General features: G+C 39.1%; 1 protein-coding gene and 1 pseudogene across 3 annotated transcripts in view; one reads left to right on the top strand and one right to left on the bottom strand.

Annotated features, from left to right (window-relative positions):
* Positions 1-15,074: 15,074 nt before the first annotated feature.
* On the bottom strand, positions 15,075-15,511 carry LOC110192703 (small ribosomal subunit protein eS26 pseudogene; annotated as a pseudogene).
* Positions 15,512-19,009: 3,498 nt separating this feature from the next.
* The window catches only part of GGACT (gamma-glutamylamine cyclotransferase), a 55,431-nt gene continuing 55,121 nt past the window's right edge, over positions 19,010-19,319 (top strand). The window contains exon 1 of one of the 3 annotated variants that reach the window (XM_020964026.2): positions 19,010-19,086. The gene's annotated coding sequence lies outside the window, so the exon portion shown is untranslated. The remainder of the gene's footprint in view (positions 19,087-19,319) is intronic. The other 2 variants (XM_020964024.2, XM_020964023.2) reach the window with 2 other exon arrangements.

Genomic DNA, 19,319 nt, shown 5'->3' with positions numbered 1-19,319 from the left:
CTTTGCCTTTCCTGATCCTTTTAACTGCTAATGCTCTCCTTTTTCAAACTGCCTTATATTTAATTTGTGACTCAGTGGTCATAGCAAGGCTCTTTTATCAACAACCCAAAAGGCTACTGTACACATGGACATCACCAGATGGTCAATTTCAAAATTAGATTAGTTATATACTTTGTAGCCAATGGTGAAAAAAGTTCTACACAGTTAAAACAAGACCTGGAGTTGACTGTGGCTCAGATCATGAGCATATTTTGCAAAATTCAGACTTAAATTCAAGAAAGCAGGGAAAACCATTAGAGCATATAGATATGCCCTAAATAATGCCCCTTATAAATATGGAGTAGAAATGATGACCAGATTTAAGGGATTAGATCTGGTAGATAGGCCTGAAGAACTATGAACAGAGGTTTGCAATATCAAACAGAAGGCAGCAACAAAAAATATCCCAAATGGCAAAAAATTGGGGAATGGCTGAGCAAGTTGTGGTATATGAATGTAATGTAATACTATTGTGCTATAAGAAATGATGAACAGGTTAACTTCAGCAAAACCTAGAAAGACTTGTATGGTCTGATGCTGAGTAAAGTGAGCAGAACCAAGAGAACGTTGTACACAGTAGCAGCCACGTTGTGTGGTGACTAATATCGATAAACTTAACAGTTCAAGGATCTAAGACATCTCCAGAGGCCTCGTGATGGAAAATGCTACCCACATCCAAAGAAAGAAATTGGAAGTTGAATCGCTATCTTTTTTTTTCCTCTTCTGTTGAGTTTTGTTTCCTCTTTCTGATGGTTCCTCCTATTGGTTTTAATTTTTACTTACAACTGCACTAATGTGAAAATATGTTTAATAGGAATGTAAATGTATAGCCATATCAGATTGTGCACCACCTTGGGGAGGGTGGTGGGGAGGAAGGGGGAGAAAAATTTTAAATTCAAAAGCATGTGGAAGTGATTGTTGATAAATCAAAATAAATAAAATTAAAAAAAAAAATTTTAAATCCCAAAGAAAAAGGAGAGCAAGAAAGCAAAATGGCTGTCTAATGAGTCTTTACAAATAGCTGAGGAAATAAAGAAAGTGAAAGAGAAAGGAGAAAGGGAAAGAAATACTCAACTGAATGCAGAATTCCAAAGAATAACAAGAAGAGATAATAAGGTTTTCTTAAATGAGCAATGCAAAGAAATAGAAGAAAACAATACAATGGGGAAGACAAGATCTCTTCAAGAAAATTAGACATCAAGGGAATGTTTCTTGCAAAAATATGCATGATATTGAGACAAAAATGGGTAGGGACTTAACAGAAGTAGAAGAGATTAAAAAGGGATGACAAGAATATCTTGAAGAACAATACAAGAAAGATATTAACATCACCAATAATCATAATGGTGTGATTATCTAGAGCCATACATCCTGAAGAATGAAGTCAAATGGGCCTTAGGAAGCATTGTTAACAATAAGGCTAGTGGAAGTGATGGAATTCCATCTGAGCTATTTAAAATCCTAAAAGATGATGCTGTTAAAAGTGCTAGATTCATTATGTCAGCAAATTTTGAAAACTCAAAAGTGGTCACTGTTTTGGAAAACATCAGTTTACATCTCAATCCTATAGAAGGACAATGCCAAAGAATGTTCAAGTTACTGAACAATCATACTCATGTCGTACACCAGCAAGTTTATGCTTAAAATTCTGCAATATATGGCTTCAGCAATATATGAACCCAGAATTACCAGCAGGCTGGTTTTTGAAGAGGCAGAGGTACCGGAGACCAAATTGCCAACATTTACTGGATTATGGAAAATCAAAGGAGTTCCAGAAAAACACCTATTTCTACTTCATTGATTATACTAAAGCCTTCGTGTGGATCACAACAAAATGTAGTAAATCCTCAAAGGATGGAAGTACCAGATCATCTTCCTTGTCTCATGAAGAAACTGTATACCTGTCAAGAACCAACAGTTAGAACCAAACATGGAACAACTGATTGATTTAAGATTGGGAAAGGAGTATGACAAGGCTGTATATTGTCACCTTATTTAACTTATATGCAGAGTATATTATATGAAATGCCAGGCTGGACAAATCAAAAGCCAGAATTAAGGTTACTAGGAAAAATATCAACAATCTCAGATATGTAGATGATACTATTCTGGTGGCAGAAAGTGAAGAATTAAGAAGCGTCTTGATGAGGGTGAAAGAAGATAGTGTAAAAGCTGGCTTGAAGCTTAACATTAAAGGTGTGTGTGTGGTGCAGGAAGGGGGTGCAAAGACTAAAACCATGACAATTGGTCCCATTACTTCTTTGGCAAATAGAGGGAGAAGAAATGGAATCAATGTCAGATTTTATACTCTTGGGCTCAAAGATCACTACAGACAATGGCTGCAGCCATGAAATTAAAAGATACTTGCCCCTTGAAAGGAAAGCTATGGCAAATCTGTACAGCATACTAAAAAGCAGAGACATCATCATGCTGACAAAGGTCCATGTAGTCAAAACTATAGTTTTTCCAAGTAGCAGTGTATGGCTGTGAGAATTGGACTGTAAGGAAAGCTGGGTGCTGCAGAATCCACACTTTTGAATTGTGGTGCTGGAAAAGCCTTTTGAGAGTCCTTTGGACAGCAAGAAGGTCAAATCAGTCAATACTTAAAGAAAGTAATCCAGACTACCCCTTGGAAGAACAAAGACGGAAGCTGAAGTTTAAATACTTTGGTCACATAATTATAAGGCAGAACTCATTGGAAAAGACCCTGATGTTGGGAAAGATTGAAGACAAAAGGAGAAGAGGACAACAGAGGATGAAATGGATAGAGAGTGTCAGGAAGCAACAAACAGGAGCTTGGACGGACTTCAGGAGATAAGAGAGGATAGAACCAAGGATAGAACATGACTGAACAAATGAACAACAAAAATTTTTTCTTTTAAAAATTTTCTGGATATCTTTGGATATCTTCTTGTCTTCTCACTTAGTATGAAAGTTTCTTACAAGTACTAATTGTTTCATTTGTTATATTTGCAACCACAGGTTTTAGAACAGTGTCCAGCACAGAATAGGTACTTAATAGATATTTATTAAATGATAAATTTAAAGTCCCAAACTATAAGCTCATCAAAGTCAGAGTTCTCCTGTTCCTCTAAATGTTTAAGGGTACTGTAATCTTGTGCAATGAGACTTTATTAGTACAGTATCATATCTATATTACCAGGGTGAAATTGTAATGGGTTCAACATTAAGTATCTAATACTGAACTGAACATAATAACTTCAAACTTTAACAGAATTTTTCATTGAAGATAAATTTAATTAAGAAAAAGTCTCTCAGGGAAGCTAGGTGGCACAATAGATAGAGCTCCAGCTTTGGAGTCAGGAGGACCTGAGTTCAAACCGACCTCAGACACATAACATTCACTAGCTGTGTGACTCTGGGCAAGTCACTTAACCTCAATTGCCTCATTAAAAAAGAAAGAAAGAAAGAAAAAGTCTTTATTTACACCAATACCAAAATCCTTCCTAAAAATGTCTCCCCAGCTTCCTGGACTTCCACTAATTAGAGATTCATTTTGGGTTAGTGTCCTTTTATCAGTAATTATGGCTTTCCTGCTTACCTAACATCCAGGTGAGATTCAAGAACTTAATGAGGAATAAATAGCCTTAGATAAGGCCAAGATGATGAGATAATAACAACTGATAGCTATATCCTATTTAAAGTTTACATTTTGCTTACATTATTACATTTAATCCTCACAACAATCCCATGAGGTAAGTGGTATAGGCACTATTATCCCCATTTTACAGATGAGGAAATTGAGAGGTAGAAAAGTCAACACGGTCACACAGCAAATAAGTACAGAAGCCAAACCCACGTCCAATGCCCTTTTCACTAAACCACACTGCCTCTCACGAGATGAAGGAATCAAACGGGGACAACAAAGAGAAAAAGGAGCAGGAGGAAGATAGCAAATGCTAAGGCTTTTAACTTCTGTAGCTTTCATTCCCAAGAACTTCTGAAGTTACTGTGCTTTCTGAACCTCCTGCTTTCAACCTATAGAAACAAGTTTTGATCTGAAAAGACAAATTGATTCAGCTTCTAAGTTTATTCTGCTGAACTGAAAGATCCAAAGGCAACTTTGGATTTATGTTTCTTTCACTTTGTCTATAAGTTTGATTATTTTTAACCAAGTACTTTCCTTATTTTCCTATTGTTTTTCAGAACTGCCTAAAGCTTTCTGCATTTCTAATGAAAATGTATTTTTCCTTCTAAGTTTATTTTGCTAAGCTAAAGCTATATGACAATTTTAACTTGTGTTTTTATAGGGCATTTTAAAGATTTATTGACAAAACAGGTGAATTTTAGTGTCATCAATTCCTGGTTACTAGTTGAAGATTCCACTGGAGGGAAGATCAGAAATACCGTTTTCTACAGCTTTCATAAATACTGTGATGAACTAGTCTAAGAAAGTTCAAACTGCCCATCCCCCTCAAAAAATAAGCCATAATAGAATACTTCATAGGAAGAAATAAGTTTATTTGACAAAATACTGGCTAATTAGGTGTGTAGACACAGCCCTGGGCCTGGCGTCAGGAAGACCAGAGTTCAAATCTGCCCTCAGATGCTCACTAGTTTTGTGACCCTAGTCAAGCCACTTAACGTTTATATATCTCAGTTTCCTCAATTGTAAAATGGGGATAATAACAATACCTACTTCACAGGTTATTGTGAGAATCAAATGACATACGATTTAAAGTGCTTGGCATAGTGCCTAGAGCATAATAAGTACTATATAAATGCTCACTCCCTTTCCTTACCTTTACCCTAGCTCATCCCTTAACTGTGTATATAACTTTGGCAAGACATAACATTTCCAAATTGATTTTCTTATCTATGTAAGATGTGTGTGTGTGTGTGTGCGTTTTCCATTTGACTTATAGATATATCTACATGAGTTTTGTCTAAAGGCAGTTCCCCCAAAAGGCTTTGAAAGATATCTCAGGAATCTCCCCCACCCTTCTCCAGGGGAGACTGATTCCTGGTTGGTGCGGACCTGGAGGTGGGGCCACAAGGCTGGCCACTCTCCTCTTCTCAGAGAGGGAGAACTGGACTAGAATGATATTTATCTGTTCCTCCAAATAATGCTAGTCTAGGGGAAATGACTTCATTTTTAGGCTTAAACTGCTTTCCTGGTTGCTATTCCTTTAAAGAGAAGGAGTGTTTCAAGCTTGTATCCAAAGGTTTGATTCTTTTCCCACTAAATGCTTATTACACAAAAAGAACATCACAAAAAAAAGAATAAGCTCATTTATATAGAAGTTTATACAGATTAGAATATATCAGATCATAGAGATTTAATAAGCTCTTCCACTAAGAGTAAGGTAAATCAACTCAACCAAGAGAGAATCCCAAACTCACCCAATGGGAAATTCCTCAAAGTCTCTAGGGAAGCAAACTGGAAATTACAGACATGTATAAGCACCTGCTCCTCTACATGCTTGCTGTTTCCCAAAGTGTCTTTCCCCAAGGGGCTGTCTTTGAAGAGAGCCAAGAATATGTGTCCTCTATGGAAGCCAGAAGAAACTCTTCTCTTCTAAGCTCTTGCCAATTCTGTCCCTCAGGCAGGCATATAGTATTAAGTAATCATTCTCTTCAGCAAAACAAATGCACAAGGATTGAACCCCAGATTACATTCATAAGATGAGAGAATCAAATGAAAGTTTCTATGGGTGCAGTACAGCTCCAAAGTTCACACTTAGTGAAATTCTCAACATATATTAGGTATGTTGATAGACACTAGTAACTTTATTGAATACTTAAATGATTAACCTCAATAATAGTATGTAAACAAGATACTAATTAAATAACTTCAAATTACTTTGCCTCTAATATTTCTGTATTTAAATACATTTTTGTATTTTAACTGATATTTACACCTAAACAGAAACATGAATGTTGACTGCCTATCTTCCTGGGTGTCAGTCTCCCAAAATGTGCCTATGCAGATAGATATCTAGAATTGATAACTGGGGTAACTCCAAAAAAGCAATGTTTGGTCACAGAGTTTACAGGCCAACAAAAATATTTATGGCCTAGTTATACATTTTTGGAATTTATCTTTATTGTGAGGAAGAATCACAACAAGATGAACCATCTCATCTCAATGGCTTTGGAGAACATATATAATTTCAAGAATAGATATTAAGTATCTCTTGTATGTAAAAAATTAAAGTCTTAAAAATACAAACCATCACAGGGGTCCAGCTAGGCAGCTCATCTTCAGAATATGAATTCTAGAAATACCAGAAGTGAACTTAATGTAAGTAAACTTGGCTTCGGTAAATTGACCTGCTAATCGTTTAGTGGGGGAATCTGATGAATTGCAGTCCCCTGAACTTGCTTATCTGATTGCAACCTGGAGTTTTCCTCCAAGAAAGAATCATGATGATCTGTAAAGGGGAGTATCTTGGAAAGTCTGTGGAGCATATGCAAACATTCCATAACTGGTTCCAGGTAGTTAACCACATGGAAAAGAAGAGACTCTTTGATCGTCTTCAGAGGCATTCAAAAAAAGCCTGTCAGGGTCAGCCCAAGTCCCTTTACTTCATTCCATCTTGGGGAGATTGTTGATTCTTTCATTCACAGCAACCAGCGAGAGATCAGTGAGGCAAAGGGAAAGGTCTTCTGAGAGCATATGAAGTCAAGAAACAGGTCTCCGTCTGGTCTTTTTAGCTTGTTCTCATCTGCTCTAGACAGAGATGTGCTGGAACCAGTTTATGCCAGCCAAGCCGGTTCAAACCAGCTGTTCAATTTTTAGAGTATGCACTTCCACCTTGGAAATCAGCAAATACTACAAAGCAGACCTTGATTTATTATTTTGTTGATAGTCTACACTTAAACAAGTGATGGTGAAAATGTTAATAATGCAAATTAAATTTAAAAGGATGATGTGTATAGACCTTGTTTGCAGAATCCATTGTTAAACATTTACCAACATACTCTTGATTCTAATTTCCAAGCTTGGGGTTTTCAAACTTAAGGAGAGGGAGTTGAAATGTAGGCTGAGTTTTGCAGCCAGTGCCACGTTGAAAGAGCACTTTTTCAGCCCAGGAAGGTTTATGGAGACAGACTGAGATGTCACTAGGTGGTTCTGATCTGAAGAGCAGAGTGCAGTGTCCCAGACCAAAGGGAAGCCAGCAGGTCAGTCACTCTGAACCTGCAGAGACCCCTAGTTACTGTTTGTTTCCCATAACTTGTTCCATGCCAGGGCCAGCATTCATAACACCTTTTCTTTGCCTTTGCTCCATGACCCAGAAATGTCTAGTGGGCAACAAAGCCGCTACTGGATGGCACTCCTTCCTGCAACTAGTGCTTGCGTGGGAATCACTTGAAATCTCTTTCTGGTACCCTGTGTTGGCCCTCTGTTAGTCCCTGGGTACTGGAATACTCCCAAAGGCTGCCACAGGGTCCTGGCCAGACCCCTCCCTAATATTTACAGAACTCTCCATCTTCCCAAGCTCAAGACTCAAACACACAAGACAATGATTCCGTAACATACAGAAGCAACGCCTCAAAGAAAAATGCAGCTTGGACACACATCCAACAAGAATTCCTAGAAGGGTTAATGCAAGAGTTAAAGAAGGGCCTAAAAATTATTTTAAAAACTAACTGATACCAGTAGAGGAAAGCATGGGAAAAAATGCAAAAGCTAGGGAAGAAAGATATGAAAAGAGAATTAATGGCTTGGAAAAAGAGGTTAAAAACCTTACTAAAGAAAATAATTGCTTGAAAATTAGTGTAACCTGAGCATTTCTGTACATACCCAGTTCACCTAACTTAGAGGCAATCTAAGTAGTATTTGGAGCATATTCAGATTGCCTAATGTGGAGGTCTCTGTACCCCTACCATATGGGTGGGTATAGCCTCATTTAATTGGTTGCCTTCCTCTTTAACTCTAGTGAGACTGAGCAAGTTACTTCTCTTTTCAGCTTCTCCTTCTTGCTGCAACCGGAGGGTGAAGGTCATAGTTCACCCACGGCATGAGCACTATCAACTGAACTCATGAGAAGGGAAGGGCTCCGTTACCCTGTCCTCCTTCTTTTACCACAGTTCTATGAAATGGGCCGAGGAGTGGGTGTTTCTTTCTGTTCTATATTGTTTGTCCTCAGTTTCAGGTGCCAGAGGTGATCCCCACTGGACTTATGAGTTCAAGGCATGGCATTGACCTTGGAGCCAAGATTTCAAGTGAGATGGTACATGTGAGAGAGAAGTCAAGGATGACACTTAGGTTGGGACCAACCGGGACTGGGAGGATGGCGGTGTGCTTGAAAGTCCAGTGTGAAGCTGGAAAGAGAGGAAGATTTAGGAAGAAAGACAATGAGATAATGAAAGATAATTTTGGACATGTTGAGTTTGAGATGATTACAAGACATCTCGTTCATGATATCTGAAAGACAGTTGGTGATGCAACAAGATACTAGGCATGGCAAGCACCAAATAATATGAAAAGAAAAAGACTGTTAAAAGACAAGAAATAACTGGGTACCAAGGAGTTATTACAGAATTAGTCATATTCCAGTAAAAATAATTTCAGAATTCATTGAATTACTGAATTATTAATGAGAATTACCATAATAGTTTTTTTAAAGATTAAGTTTCCCTATCTCACCTAGCCTAGAAGTACTGGGGCTATTCATGGGACTCACGGTCTCACTCTCAGTGATCTTTGATCTACTCAATTTCTGACCTGGGCTGATTTGTCCCTTAGGCAGCTTGATAGCTCCCATACTCCCAAAGGCTCACCATGTTCATATGTAATTTAGCACAGACACCCCTCCCAGCACCATATTAATTTCTAAAAGGAAATTGGACATTTCTACAGTAGGATTATAGCATCTACTAGTTAAACCAAAGGTTAAAATTAGGACCAAATTAGGAGAAAGGATAAAACTGAAAAGACTGTGTATGTAATTGAAAAACTGAATGAAAAAACACTTATTAGCATTTACTATGTGCTATACATAACATTGGAGATACAAATGCAAACGTGAGACAATCTCCAGTCTCAAAGAGCTTACATCCTAAAAGGAGGCCACATATAGGAGAATGATAGCCAGGGAATGATGTTTCATTCTGGGAAGTCACAGAGATGGTTAGTGTAGCAATAGGATAGCCAAATGACACACCTTTACTTAAAGTAACAGTAGTACTGTTTTATTACTTTTCCTAAGTCAAGAAGTGGAGAAAAGAGTGGTCAATGCATTGTAAGAAGAAGGAGGATAAGAAGAAAGTTAGGATGAAGCATGGCCATGATGGCACCAGGCTACAGTGGGTTTTCATCAATCAGGACAGCATTGTCCCAAGGTGAATGTTCAAAAGCTGAATGACTCAGCTTCTCCAGAACATGCTCTCTGGAATTTCAGCTTGAATGACATAACTGCAGGGGGATACACAGCAAGGGGATGGCCTGGCTGATCTATGTTCTGGTCTGGAGCTAGCTAGATATACTGGGATCTTACCAATAAGCACATATTTCAAAAAATTAGAAATGGATACTAGTGAAGCCAAGAGCATCATGGTGAGCCAGGACAGGGGATGATGAAGATGTTACAAAAATAAACTCTGAGGGGCAGCTACATGGCACAGTGGATAGAGCACCGGCCCTGGATTCAGGAGGACCTGAGTTCAAATCCGACCTCAGACACATAACACTTACTAGCTGTGTGACCCTGGGCAAATCACTTAACCCCATTGCCTAGCTAAAAAACAAAAACAAAAAAAGAATAAACTCTGAACCACTCCCCAATTGATAAATGAGAAAAAGATATGACTAGGTAGTTTTCAGATGAAGTAATCAAAGCTATCTACAGCCATAGGAAAAAATGCTCTAAATCACTATTGATTGGAGAAATGCAAATTAAAACAACTCTAAGGTACTACCTCACACCTATTAGATTGGCTAATAGGACAGAAAAGGAAATTGACAAAGGTTGGAGGGGATGTGGGAAAATCCAGACACTAATGCACTGTTGGTGGAGTTGTGAACTTAACCATTATGTTGAGCAATTCAGAACTATGCCCAAAGGGCTATAAAACCATGGATACCCTTTGACCCAGCCATACCACTACTAGAAATGTATCCCAAAAGAGATAAAAAATAAAAAGGAAAATATTTATAGCAACTTTTTTTCTGCAGGCAAAGAACTGGAAATTGAGGGAGGCCCATCAATTGGGAGATGGTTGAACAAGTTGTGGTATATGGCTGTGATGGAGTACTATCATGCTATGAGAAACGATAATCAGGATGCTCTTGGAAAAACCTGTACTTACATGAACTGATGCAAAATTAAATGATTAGAACCAAAAGAACACTGTACACTGTAACAGCAATATTGTAAAATTATCAACTGGGAATGACTTGGTATTCTCAGCAATACAATGATTCAAGACAACTCTGAAGGACTTATGATGAAAAATGCTATCCATCCCCAGATAAAGAACTGATGGAGTCTGAATACAGATTGAAGCATACTTTTTTTACTTTATTTTTCCTGGATTTTCTTTTTTTGGTCTATGTTTTCTTTTACAATATGACTAATATGGAGATATGGAAATATGTTTTACATGACTATATATGTATTAGCTATATCAAATTACTTGCCTTCTCAATGAGCAATGTGCAGAGGGAGGGAGAGAATTTGAAACTTGAAATTTTAAAAATGAATATTAAAAATAGTTTTTATATGTAATTAGGGAAAAACAAATCACTAAATAAATAATTTTTTAAAAAAGAATTAACTTTGTGCTGTACTGATTTTGCATTACTGATTAAAACTGATCTGGGAGGAAGAGATAGTGATTCTGTGTCCGCACTTCCTTTCTACCTTTCCAAGCTGAAGCTAAATGTACTTGCCTATTATTTATTCATTTTTGCTGCCTGCTTATCACTGAATGTTCATTTGCACTTTGAGCTTTTAAAATGTGATAAACCTGGGCTGAACCAAGATGGCGGAGTAAAAGCAGTGACTTGCTTGAGCTCTCCCCCAAACCCCTCCAAATACCTGTAAAAAAAATGATTTTAAACAAATTCTAGAGCAGCAGAACACACAAAAAAGACAGAATGAAACAAATTTCCAGCCTAAGACAACCTGGATGGTTGATAGGAAGGTCTGTTGCTTCAGGCTGGGAGAGGAATGCAGTTCAGCATGGGCTCTGCAGGCAAAGATGAGGCCAGAGTAAACCTGGAACAGACCTCAGGAGACTGAATCACAGGCAATTGGGGAGGTTTCCAGACTTCTCGACCCACAAACATCAAAGACAACTTAGAAAGTCAGTGGGAAAAGTCTGTTGGAGCTGGGTGAGAGAGGAACATGGTCCAGTCCTTGTCCTAGCCCAGCTCCCTGGTGGCAGCCAGGGCAGCAGCCAAAACAGCAGCAATTGTTTTTGGAGCTCAGGGCCCACAGATGGTGTGGGGATTGAGTGGCTGATCAGAGGGGGATTGTAGGGTTCTCTTTGCTGGCACTAAGGCAAGATTCGGTTGCCTTGCCCATACTTGAATCTGGGTCGAAGTCCTGGGTGGTGGTCCTGGGGTGAGGAGCAGCATTAACATGGCAAAGCTTGTGGTGGCAGTGTAGAGAAATCCTCCTCACAGTTCCAAGGCAGAAAAGAGTGCTTATGGTCACTCATAGACCAGAGTACAGGCCAGGAAAGGAGGAAACACCTCTCTTTTGATCATAACAACTTTGAAGAACTAAAAATTTACACGTCCCTAGAAGTATCTTTGAAAACAGATGCCTAAAACCTCTGAAGCTTGGGACAGTACATTCTCCACACTAGAAGCAGAGCCCTACCTTAACAAAGAGTTAAAAAGTCAAGTGATTGGCTGGGAACAAGGACAAACACCAGAAAAAACCCAGACTATGGAATCTTACTTTGGTGACAAAGAAGATCAAAACATATAACCAGAAGAAGACAACAAAGTCAAAGCTCCTACATCCAAAGCCTCCAAGAAAAATATGAATTGGTCTCAGGCCATGGAAGAGCTCAAAAAGGATTTTGAAAATCAAGTAAGAGAAGTAGAGGAAAAATTGGGAAGAGAAATGATACTGATGCAAGAAAATTATGAAAAATGAGTCAACAGCTTGCTAAAGGAGACCTCAAAAAATATTGAAAATAACACCTTAAAAAAATAGACTAACCCAAATGGCAAAAGAGGTCCAAAAAGCCAATGAGGAGAAGAGTGCCTTAAAAGGCAGAATTGCTCAAATAGAAAAGGTGGTCCAAAAGCTCACTGAAGAAAATAATTCCTTTTTTTTTTAACTGTGCGTATCCTTTATTTAATTTTTTATTTTTTCCATATGCTTTTGAGTTGAAAATTTTTCTCCCTTTTCCTCCCCCCCACCCTCCCCAAGACGGTGCACAATCTGATATAGGCTTTACATTTACATACCAATTAAACATATTTTCACATTAGTGAAGTTGTAAGTAAAAATTAAAACCAATACGAGGAACCATCAGAAAGAGGAAACAAAACTCAACAGAAGGTAAAAATAAGTGATAGCGATTCGACTTCCATAGTTCTTTCTTTGGATGTGGACAGCATTATCCTTCCTGAGGCCTCTTAGATCCTCATAATGCTGAGAAAAGTTCAGTTTAACAATCTTAGTTATTGCATAACGTGGCAGCTATTGTGTACAAAGTCCTCTTGGTTCTGCTCACTTCACTCAGCATCAGACCATATAAGTCTTTCCAGGTTTTTCTGAAGTCAGCCTGTTCATCATTTCTTACAGCACAATAGTATTCCATTACATTCATATACCACAACTTGCTCAGCCATTCCCCAATTGATGGGCATCCTCTCAATTTCCAATTCTTTGCCACCACAAAAAGAGCTGCTATGTATATTTTTGTACATATGGGTCCTTTTCCCATTTGTTTGATCTCTTTGGGATATAGCCCTAGAAGTGCTATTGCTGGATCAAAGGGTATGCACATTTTTGTAGCCTTTGGGCATAGTTCCAAATTGTTCTCCAAAATGGTTGGATCATTTCACAACTCCACCAACAATGTATTAGCATTCCAATTTTCCCACATCCTCTCCAACATTTATTATTTGAAGAAAATAATTCCTTAAAAATTAGAATGGAGCAAATGGAAGCTAATGATTCTATGAGAAAAACAAAACCAAATGATGAAAAAATAGAAGACAATGTGAAATATCTCATTGGAAAAAAAAATGACCTGGAAAATAGCTTCAGGAGAGATAATTTAAAAGTTATTAGACTACCTAAAAGCCTTGACATCAGCTTTCAAGAAATTACCAGGGAAAACTGCCTTGATGTTCTAGAATCAGAGGGTAAAATAGAAATTGAAAGAATCCACCAATCACTTCCTGAAAGAGATCCCAAAAGGAAAACTCCTAGGAATATTAGAGCCAAAATCCAGAGTTCCCACGTCAAGGAGAAAATATTGCAAGCAGCCAGAAAGAAACAATTCAAGTATTATGGAAATGCAATCATGATAACACATGATTTAACAGCTTCTACATTAAGGGATCAGAGGGTTTGGAATATGATATTCCAGAGGTCAAAGGAGCTAGGATTAAAACCAAGAATCACCTACTTAGCAAAACTGAGTGTAATCCTTCAGGAGAAAAAATGGATATCCAATGAAATAGAGGACTTTCAAGCATTCTTGATGAAAAGACCAGGGCTGAATAGAAAATTTGACTTTCAAATACAAGACTCAAGAGAAGCATGGAAAGGTAAACAGAAAAGAGAAATCATAAGGGACTTACTAAAGTTGAACTATTTATATTCCTACATGGAAAGGTGATATTTGTAAATCATGAGACCTTTCTCAGGATTTGGGTAGTTGGAGGGAATGTATACATACATACATACATACATACATACATACATATATAAATATATACATATATATACACATATACATATGTATATGTGTGTGTGTATATATATATATATGTATATATAGTATTGATATACAAAGTGTTCCAAAAGTCATAGTTCAGTTTCAGACTGACTTTTGGGACATCTTGCATGTTATCCTCTTGTTTTGTCTGCCCCTAACCTCCACTACACAGATCAGAAGGCTTCTGCTGTCAATGGGAAGCAAGAAAGATATGCAAGGGATAGAGACAAGGCATGATAGGAAGAGAAAGGTACCCCAAACAAAATAAGGATTAGCAACTAAGATCAGATGACACATAACCTTTCTGCTACTGGGAAACAAACCAAAGCGCTCAAGGTCAGAGACACAAAAGGAATAGGGTGGAGGGAAGATGGTACAGAGGACAAAGAGCTTCTCTTAGCATCTGGCCTGCTCTACTTCTTAAGTGATGAGATTGTCCTATTCAAGAAGCAGTTGGAGATTACTACCAACGACAGGACACCAAATAAGAGAATTATCAGATATGTTAGTTTGTACCAAATCCAAATCCTATGCATTATCCAAATAAAAGTATTTCCTTCACATAATGAGGTTCTACAGATGTTCCTGTTTTCAAGTGGCATTACCACAGTTTTACTGGACCCTGGAACACACTACAATTCCTCAATTAAATCTATAATCACTCAAATGAGATCAACCCAGTCCGTGATCCCTAGAAGGTATATGAAATGGATCAAGAAGGCATTTTTTTCCCCCAGATTATGGTAGTGATTACTGATTTCATCAGTAATTAATTCCATTGGGTCCAGAAGTGGGGAACCTGCGGCCTCAAGGCCATATGTAGCCTTCTAGGTCCTCGGATGCAGCCTTATGACCAAGTCCAAGTTTGGATTCAAAGGGCTGCACTTGAGGACCTAGAAGACTACATGTGGCCTTGAGGCCGCAGGTTCCCCACCCCTGGTGTTAGTCTATCAGTACGTATATCTTAGACAGTTACAACAGACAAATAATGAAAGAGACCCCTGATATAAGCGCAGAATGCTGAACTAAATGTGAAAAATGGCATAAGACTCTCAATGATTTCAAGTTACTCTGTGCCACCAAAGTCCTTTTTTTTTTTTTAAGGTTGACCAACCATTTAATTTTTCTCTGATCAGTTCAGAAATGTTGATGGGCAGATAGCTCTTTACACAGGCTTCGGAGGGGGTCTGGGAGCAGCACCTGCAGATCTGAAGCAGGGTGGGGGCGTCCGATCCTTTCGTGCCTCACGGACCGATTCCTCACTACCTTGCTGTGGATCGCGCAGCTCACACAGTGATGCAGTTTCTCATACAGTTTGGGCAGCACATAGGAGTCGAAGATGGCTGGCCTCGGAGATGTCCCTGACCGCTGCGGCTTCCACGATGCTGCCGATGACGAACTTCTTGATGGCCTCGTCCTTGGGCACGCAGCAGGCGCAGGTGGTGCAGCGGCCGGGCTGCGCGTGGCCGAGGCTGTTCTTCGCCTGCCCGTTGGCCTCGTCTTCTCGGTCATCTCGGAAGCCAGGAACCGCAAAAAGCCATTTCTTTTTTAATGGAATTCTCACAGTGGTGCTATTGTATGTGGTTGGAACCATAATTTTTGAAGAATCAAACATTTGAGTGAGCCAGAGGGGTAGAAAGATGGAAGGCGGGTACAAGGGTGAAGTGTTTTACCAACTTTTATTTGCACACAAGAAGCATACAGCATCAAGGTTATAACAGGGTGTCCCAAAGTTCAGCTTTAATAGCTGAACTGAAGGGTTCAAGGTCAGAGACGCGGAAGGAAGAGAGTGGAGGGAAGATGGAGGGAAGAGATTGGAGGGAAGATGTCAGCTATTAAATCCTAAATCTGCGCTAAGATTTTTTAGGACACCCTGTAATATGACTAGGATAGCAGGTCAGCCAGTCATGTGGAAAGAGCTTTTGTTGTTGTTCGGTCATATCCAGCTCTGTGACCCCATTTGGGGTTTTCTTGGCAAAAATCCTGGAGTGGTTTGCCATTTCCTTCTCCAGCTCATTTTACAGATGAGGAAACTGAGGCAAACAGAGTTAAGCAACTTGTGCAGAGTCACACAGCTAGGAAGTGTCTGAGGGCAGATCTGAACTCACAAAGATGAGTCTTTCTGATCCCAGGCCTGGCACTCTAACCATTAGGCCACCTAACTGCCCTGTAACAAGAGCCACAGATAGACAATACAGGTTGTTGTATTATGTCCTTGAAATGTTAAAAGATACAGAGGAAGTCCTAAAGAATGTTGGCTTGGTCTTCTGTAGAATATTTGTGAGCAAGAATTGCATAGGATAGATAAATCTTGATCTGCCCTGGTGGAGGGAAAAATCACCCTGACATAATAGATCCAGTGAAGATGGTCAAATTGAATAATTCAGGAAAAAGGAGACTACTGCATGATCCAAGTTCACTTAATTGTTCACAGCTCTGTTGCTACTCTTTTGATTATGCTGACTAGCCCCAGCATAAGAATGAAGTCATAAAAACAAGCCATTCATTTTTTCCTTTGACTTTTTTCTAATTTAATTTTTTCAATGAATGAAAATCTATTTTCTCTCCCCCTACCCCCAAAAGAAAGAAAAAACAAAACACTCATAACAAATATGCATAGTCAATCAAAACAACTTCTCTCATTGGCCATGTCCAAACAATACATTTCACTCTGCACCAAGAGTCTACTCTATGACTTCTTCTCAGGAGGTGGGTAGAGTTCTTTATCAATAGTTCTCTAGAATCTTGGTTGATCATTGTGTTGATCAGAGTTCTCAAGCCTTTCAGAGTTGTTTATACTAAGAATGTTGTTATTACTATATAAATTATTCTCTTGGTTCTACTCACTTTCCTCTTCATTAGTTTAATGCATGTCTTCCCAGGTTTCTCTGAAACTTATCCCTTCATCATTTCTTATTGTACAATAACATGCCCGTGTGCTAGGGGACACAGCAAGTTCCATGTTAGAACTGGGCATGCCTAGAGCAGTCCTGGGTTACATTCATATGCCATCAGTTGTATAGCCAGTGCCCAATTCATAGGCACTACCTTAACTTCCAGTGCCTTAGCTATCATAAAAAAAGCTTCTATAAAATATTTATATAGCTAGCTAGCTAGCTAGCTAGCTAGCTAGCTAGCTAGCTAGATAGATATTGTTTCCCTCTAGTTTTTTTTTAATCACTTTGGGGTCATAGACCTACTACTAGTAGGTAGGAAGACTGCTGGGCGGAAAATACTGTCAGAGGAGTATAGCTTCGAGGGAAGTGATTAAATGGCTGATCTGGACTCTCTCCTTAAAAAGGGAGGATCTAGGAGGAGCTCTCCATTGTCCAGAAAGATACCTTTCTGATCAGAGGAAGGAAAGGTCCCCAAGGCAGAGAGTACTGAAGAGGTACTAGTTCCAGAGTTTATGTGATCTTACAGGATTATGAGTTTCTGGAGACCATGATGAAGATTAACAGTGCAGTCTGATGAGAAATGAGGAGATGGATACACTGGGTGCCTTTCTTAAATGTGGCTCTCCACTGTTCACCCTTTACTCTCTCCAATCAGAGAAATATAGGAGCCCCAGGGGCACAACATGCACCAGTATTATTGGGAAAATTTTAATTAAAAACTAAGATACAGTTAAAAAAAAACCCCTTTGTTAGACAAAGTAAATAAGAAGAGAATTACCCAGAAAAAAAGGGGGTTAAAAGGAATTATCAAAAGTTCACCAAATATTTGTTTTTTGTTTTGGGGTATTGCTGATCATAGTTAATGTATATGTGGGTGGCTGGGTGCAAAGGGCAATGTGCAAATCAACAATGCTTTCCTCATCATGTACATGTGAAGATCATTTTATGGTTTCAGCTATTGCTACAGCCTGTTGCTGATAACAGCTCTACCTCCCAACCTCTTGAGTCCTGTGACAATAGTTAACTTTTATTGCTACATACAACTTCTCAGAATATTAATTTTTAAAGTAGTCCATTGTACTCATTCATTTAAGTCCCAAAATTAAAATGAGAGAAGTATTAAGCATAAGGTATACATGTTAATAGAATTAAATTCTTAAGAGTGTTAAGTTTCTTAGATTTGTACACAGTTTTACCTTCTGAGGGGATTCAGATTAATCAGGGGAGTTTACAAAGCAAATATGCAAGTTTTGCAAGAGTAAGCATATCAGCCTTTCCAATTTTTCTCTCTTCTCCTCAATTCCTCTTTTCCCCTTATCTAAAACAGGAAAGAGAGTCAACATCATAATTGAGCTCAGTAGTTATTCTGGGATTTCTTGGTTTCAGGTGGGCTAAAACGTTAAGCAGGGTATCTATAGGAGTGAGACTTCAAATGGCTTACAAATGGCAGATAACCCCACACTCCCCACCCCATAAGATAGCTGGAAAATTTTCCAGGGTGGACTGTTTGGGAAGATTACAGTTCCTATTTTACCTCTCTTTTCTAGTCCTCTCTAGTGCCCCTCCCATTTTGATTACTGTTAGCTATTTAGTTGATCATATAACTTTAATGATATAAAGATGTTTATTTGGACTAACACAAAGCCTTCATGAGAGACTATGACTGTAAGCAGCTGTGTACAGTGAGAGCTAAAGAGAGTGTTAGTAGGCATTTTTCTTTCCCCCTTCCCCTAAAAGAAAAAACAAAACACTCATAATAAATATGCATAGTCAATCAAAATAGCTTCTTTCATTGGCCATGTCCAAAAAATATGTTTCAGTCTGCATCAAGAGTCTATGACCTCTTCTCAGGAGGTGGGTAGAGTCCTTCATCATTAGTTCTCTAGAATCTTGGTTCCGCCTGATGAGTTACAATAATTATGAACACTGGGTATTCATTGCCCATCAACGGCGGGCACCGGGTATTCACTGTCCATCAATGGTGGGCACCGGGTATTCACTGGCCATCTCCTCACCGTATTTCACCAATTTTCCCACAATACTTTTATTATGTAATGACCCAGGGCCTCCTCTTTACGCTTTCATCTATCCCTTTCCTCTACTTCCCCTCTTGTTTTTCACTATTCCAGCCTTGACATTTCCACTTCCTGCTTGTCTTGCAGAGCGCACCCGCCCTCTCCACGCCACCGTCTTTCCTCCGTTTCTTCCCTTCCGACTCGGAGGAGGCGATGGCGGCCCCTCACGCTCGGGGTGAGCCAGTGGCTGGCACACGGTAGCTCCCTAAGAAACGCTTTTCCACCTTGAATCCCATTTATTTTGCTCCCTGCCTTTGAAAAGTCTCTTTCTCTAACTTTCCTATTTACGACAACAATACCACCCCCTTCTTGATAAGCTGGGCTCTGGGAGTGTGTTTGCGTGTCAGCGCCGCGCGAGACCTCGAGGCCCAGGCGGGGAACCCCGCGCTGCTTCCCCATAGGGGGTGGGTCATCGTTTGTGAGTGGCTGA

Source organism: Phascolarctos cinereus, unplaced genomic scaffold (genome assembly GCF_003287225.1).
Source record: "Phascolarctos cinereus isolate Bilbo 61053 unplaced genomic scaffold, phaCin_HiC Scaffold_7;HRSCAF=346, whole genome shotgun sequence".
NCBI classification, from domain to species: Eukaryota; Metazoa; Chordata; class Mammalia; order Diprotodontia; family Phascolarctidae; genus Phascolarctos; species Phascolarctos cinereus.
This window is presented reverse-complemented; position numbering and strand designations above follow the sequence as displayed.